This window comes from Etheostoma cragini, chromosome 5 (assembly GCF_013103735.1).
Source record: "Etheostoma cragini isolate CJK2018 chromosome 5, CSU_Ecrag_1.0, whole genome shotgun sequence".
NCBI classification, from domain to species: Eukaryota; Metazoa; Chordata; class Actinopteri; order Perciformes; family Percidae; genus Etheostoma; species Etheostoma cragini.
In genome coordinates, this window is record NC_048411.1 from 14801076 (window position 1) to 14807075 (window position 6000).

The 6000-nt window shown below is 39.6% G+C and overlaps 1 protein-coding gene across 2 annotated transcripts in view; it reads right to left on the reverse strand.

Annotated features, from left to right (window-relative positions):
- The window catches only part of mef2cb (myocyte enhancer factor 2cb), a 72239-nt gene extending 66561 nt beyond the window's left edge, over positions 1–5678 (reverse strand). The window contains exons 1-2 of one of the 2 annotated variants that reach the window (XM_034872551.1): positions 5415–5667; positions 3254–3339 (exon numbers count right to left, since the gene is read on the reverse strand). The gene's annotated coding sequence lies outside the window, so the exon portion shown is untranslated. Of the gene's footprint in view, positions 1–3253; positions 3340–5414 lie in introns of both variants that reach the window. The other variant, XM_034872550.1, reaches the window with a different exon arrangement.
- Between the last annotated feature and the right edge of the window lie 322 nt (positions 5679–6000).

The window sequence follows — 6000 nt, forward strand, 5'->3', positions numbered from 1 at the left end:
GCACTGTTGTTCAACTCAAGACCATGTATGTTAGCGACTTGTGGTAATAACCTTGCAAAATGCTTCATATATACAGTAAATAAAATATGTTTGATATGTTACATGTGAGTTACATTGATAATTGTTAAGTCTTGCACTTGAAAAACAACAAATTAATTACGATAAACTGAAGAAATCACTCTACAATAAACAGATTGACAATAAACAGATTGACATGGACATTAAATGATCCCACATATCTCATAAACCTAAAGCCAACCCAGTAATATTAACTGTTACAGCTTTGCCAAGCTCTAATTCTAATAGTAGTTTCCGAAGTAAGGAAAAAGCAGAGGAAAAAAAAAAAGTTATGTGTACTTGTACACTGCTGTGTTCTATAACGATATGACTCATATTTCAGTGAAACCATGCAAAGCCTTGTTTTCAATAACATGTTTTTTCTGTGTGGTTCAGCTATTAACTGTGTCTGTCCAGCAGTAAAATTCACTGAACCATTTCATATATTTCCTTGTCCTTACAGTTTAGTTTCCCAACAGCACCCTGTTGGTTGGTTAAAACCATACAGAACAGATTTGAATGCAATAATAACAAAATCAGAAGGCCTCTGAAACTAATGGCCACATAACCAACTCTTAGCGAGCAGTGCCAAATGAGAGACAGCGCTGGTGATTTGCATGTGTCGTGTTTAACCAACAGTATTCTGTCTGGACACCTTTCATGCATTATGGATGAGGCACAAGGTGAACAACAAGCGCTCTTTTTGTTCTGCCTGATGCTCCAGTTACATCATAAGAAAAACACCATGGTCCTGTGAACGCGCTGACTGGCTGTGACAAAATGCTGCCAGCCGAGCTGTTGATCCAACCTGTTGCTTCTTTACTTTGTTATAATATCATGTATATGTACTTGTAGAAATGGACACACACACACACACACACACTTGCTTACAGTAATTTCTACTCAGAAACTGCAGCAGCTGTTGATTATTCAGGCGTGATATCTGCAGATTAATTAACTTGATTGAACTGGCAAAATGGCCTAATGATTTTACAATCATAATGCTTTAATATCATATATGTGATCGTATACGTGACAGGTGCCATCATTGTGCCACCCGCTACATATGAAAAGCGCATTTTGCCTGTAAAGGTGCATTCAGGCACTGCTGTGTAATTAAATATGCCGCCTGCAGGGGAGCTCTGCATCCTTCTCAGCACAGAATAGACTGGATTACCGCATGGGTTTACTGGAGGTGTCCCCATGCAAAGTTTAACCATGTTTTTTAGTTTAATTTGGTGGATATGTTAATAATATTTTCATTTAGAGGAATCATCTTAACATTAAAGCAGTCATTTCCTTTTTTTAAATAAGTGAAATATCAGTGTCCATTAGCCCACGTACAAACATTTTAATTATTCAATTTTTCCATTTACTTCCTTTTTTGTTCTAATCCCTGACACTGGCACTCTTCTCTTCCCTCCTCCTCTTCCTGTGTCTTCTCTATGCTCCAGCAAGTGTAATTGCTGGACCTTCGGTCTGTATATCAAGGGCTCAAAGTTCTCTTTGTCTGCACTAGATTGCTTCATGCGAGGGAAAAGAGAAAAAAGAACTCACTTTCTGCTAATGATTTTTCCTCCTTTTCAATGGTTGGAAAGTAATTCCGTATGAACTGCTCCAACAGTTATGTCATTGTTCTCGCTGCCCTTTCTCTAATTTTGCTATAAAGAGGTGATGCCAATGTTAGATTTTTTTCCGGAACTATACAAGCGGGGCCTACCGGTGTTTCCTGAAGTGGGGCAAAAGCTTTGTCTGAAAAATGATTTGTGTTAAATAGTTATACATGGAACAGATGCCAATTTCCATTATCAATATCTGATAGTTTAAATGATGTAATTTAAAAACTATTGGACCACAATGTAAACTTAAATTATAAATTTTATTAATTTCAAGTTTGGGTCACTTATTCCTCAGCAGAAACATGTCAGGCTTGACTTTTTGTTTAAAGTTTCTTTTTATCTGACCTGTTGGTTTGGAAGCAAAAGGCAGATTTAGCGTGGCGTTATGTTGCAAGTGACTTTGACGCGAGAGACCGCTGTTTGTTTCCCATTTCCTCTATAACTGTCAACACTGGTTTCCTTTAACCATGACCACGATAGTTCCTTAAACTTAAGCAATGGTTCTTTTTATATTTCAAACCACCATGTTTTGCTAACCTTAACCTGTATGTTTGGTGATTAAACCTTACTAAATCGTGACTGTGGTGGCTGATCGGTGAACAGTCATGTCCATCTATTTTATAATGTGCTTTTAGAAAGGCACTCAAAAATTGTTACCCGATCAGAAAACGTATTTATGTGTTGTTTTGGAAGGGAATTACAGTATATTTGGTAGTGTAGTTGGGAGTTTATAGAGTGTATCATCAGTCATTTTACTTGTCATTTTCTATTGCTGAAGTAAACATTGCTTGTTTTTACGTAGATGTTTTGAGATTCTTTTTTTCAGCTGCTGAAAAAAAAGTCATCAACCAAAGTAATCATACCACTAGTACTGTAACTGCCACTTGTTTTATGCACTGCCAGGAAGCTCTGTTCTCTGCAGAAGTTATGGGGGAAAAATGGTATTTCAGACTAACAGATTTAGGCTGTGTATGGGTTTAGAGTAAAGATCTGTGTACGTGATCTTTTGATCAGTATTTAACTAATAATGCGTTACCCTGACAGGGGCCGAAGCCATGTGCTGTGTTGACTGTATTCAGCTATAGCACAAAAGCTTAAAGTCATCACTGTTTCCGTTTCCTACAGTAACCACTACACAGCAGAAGTTCCTCCTATCGCTGGTGCCCTCAACTAATTCCCCTGACAATTAAAGATCACTCAGCATGGCTATGCAACTTCTCCCACACTCTCAACAAGCAGCTGATAGCATCTCACTGTGAAGAAAAGCAAGTGGAGCGGAATATAATGTGTATCTAAATGAGGGCTTCCCAACTCTGCTATGTGATAGCGAGGCCTAGCGACCATCGGCACAGGCCCGTGTTACAGGGTGGAGCTCAGCAGACAAGCAGCAGCATCTAAAGCTTTTTGTGCCTCCAGGATCACCCCTGACTCATTCTTATTCAGACATGATCAGAGGGGAGGCAGGCAACTGAGATTAGCTGCAGATCAAAGGAGCTGCCTCGCGCCAGCAATCGTGTTTTGTAGATTTAGGCGGCCCCGGCGCACAGGCGTTGTATAGTGGCGGCAGAGCGTCATACTGTTTTCTGGCCTCGACAGTGCTCAGGGGGGTAGATGATGAGAGTTTTTATACAGCAGGCTGGACTGCTGCTGGAAATCTTCCAAACTTAAATAACACAGACAATAGAAGAGTATAAAAAGGAAAAATCAGAGCAAAATTACTATGCCATTACTGTAAGTCATTACAGTGGAACAAACTTGTACTTTCATGCCATCGCAATTGAAACTGCTTCCATATGTGTAATAGGTCTTGGTTCAGTGATAATTTGTGAAAAATGAAATGCACTTTCTAGAGTAACACACTTAGGTAATTTGAGCATATGGATCAGTAGTGCCCACCAAATGGAAACAAACTGCTACCCTAACTACTGCTATGCTTTCTGTCAGCAGCTGTTACTGGAAAAACAAACAGCTAAATTACTTCTATGTTGTATCGTAACCGTCCTATTCATTTACATAGAAACACCAGTTGAAACCTGAAAAACTAAACTAGCGCAAACATGCAGTAACCACTAATCTCTTTATCTTTGACACATGTCTGCAAGTTACACCTTTTGTATTAAGTAACATTAAAACTATGACTATTCCTAACTGAAAAATGTAATTTGAAAAATAGATCCTATTTATTCTGTTTACATTTCATTACCAGTGAAGATGAACAAAACCTACGTTTCATACCGCACAAACAGGAACAATGGAACTAATAGCAGAGTGTGAAGGTGTTGTGACAGGAAGAGGAGAGTTTCAAAGGCAGAGAGGCAACTGCAGAAGAGCGCTCGCCACCCTACAGAGAAAGAAAACAACGCGTTTCCTCAACGCCGCTGACCATCAAAGCAAAAAGAATTCAGGGGCAGGAAAGCTAATAAGGTAGGACTGAGCGGTTCCTGTAAACTGGGTCAAAGTTTCTCAGGTCCTGCCTCTTTGGGCTAATAGCAAGAGGACTCTCTCCCCAGGTATGAAATAAGGGACATAAGTACATGTCTATATGTCCATAGCTCTATATTTCTTTCAAATCTGTTCATTTCCTTTTAGCTTGATAGAGTTTTGTTTGCTCGGAAAGGGTCAAATTAAACTGTTTTTATTTTCATTAGTGTTTATTGTGAATGTTATAGCAGACATGGGATGCAAAAGTAAAATCAGAACTAAAGATGTACTTGAAATACGAGATAATTGAATTCAGGAATAACATTACTACTACCTTTCTTATTTTATCCAAAAGCTAGAGTTCAATCAAATGTTGAAGGAATATATCCAACAGAGTCATTCACCACAAAGCCTTTGCTTTAGTTTGAAATTCCATTTGGTTGTTTTGGGACAAGTGCCCTACAGTAGATATTTTCAAAAGTCTCCATTTGGTTAGGAATAAATCCCTCTCTGTTCATTTGATTTGACTAGTTTTAGTGTTCTCCTTTGTTTCAAAAGTTTGCTCAACATGTCTGACTTAAACAAAGAAATGTGTGACACATATTGCTGCTGAAGTGTGTGTTAGCCACTTAGGTAGCTACCTTGAGGGAACGAGTCATTTCTAAAGCAAACAGCATGTTAAGGCCAATGCGCTTTTCTCTCGCTGATAATTCCAGATTGTGCAATGAGATGTTCTAAGCAATTACCCTTTAAAGTACCAGTAACCTAAACTGACTGTGAAGAATTAGAAGCAGAGAAACAACACAAGATACTGTTCCACTTTAGCGACTGAAACCATTTGTCTAGCCTTAGAGAAATAAAAATGTAGACTTTTAAAAGTTAGACACACAGTTGCAGGAGCCTCGATAAGTGCTCCACAGAGGTGAATTGCAACAGCTGGGAGCTGACACCTCCTATAGCAGTGTTAGGGTGGTGTCTTTCTACTTTGTCGAGAGCAGAAAAAACTCAAATTAATGTATCTTCTGGCCTTGTTCATATGTATATACTCTTTTCTAAGTTGAGCTACATGAAAGACACATCATTCACTTAATCCAGCAAGGCTAGGAAACAATTAGGCAACAGCACTTCAAAATAAATATCGGAACAGTTCAAATTGGGCAGCTTGAATATCAAAATGATGGTTTAATCTGTTAAACATGCCATGACCCACTGTATGGTATGGTTTCAAATCCTGACAGAGACAGATTTTCCACCAACAGAATGAGATGCAGAGGAGAGGGGAAGAAGAAAGGGAATAGGTGTACTGTGAAAACTCACCCGTGCCGTTTCTCTGCTTCCCCAGGAAGTTACACCCCTCAGAACCAGCTAAGGCCCAGCTCAATCAAACTGTTGAAAAGTTCTTAAAAAAGAAAGAAAAACAATGGAGACAGATATTTAAAAAAAAAACTGCAATTACTATCAAATTGCCTAAAACAAATGTCCCGCATGTGATAAAGCCAGACCAGCTGGCTTTGAATAGAAACCCCTGATTTGGGTTGCGTTTTCCCCCGATCTCTGTCTAAACTGAAACCGGGTCTGGTTCTTTCCAACCACCCCCACCCCACTTTCCCATCCGAATCCACCTGCTCCCATCACTCCTGGGTAAATTTAGCCTTCTGAGGGATCAGTGACAACCCCACTCCCCTTTCAACAAGCACACACACACACACACACACACACACACAAACACACACACCAGACCTTTGTCAGCACTGGCATATATGCCCAGGATTAGTGCCCCCCGAAGAATGCCGCCATGTTCACAGTGGCAAAAAAAGACCCCCCTCCCTTTTTTCCCTCTTGTCCCCTTCTCACATCCACAACTCAAAACCGTGCTGACGACTTTCTTCTTGTGAAACAGAGC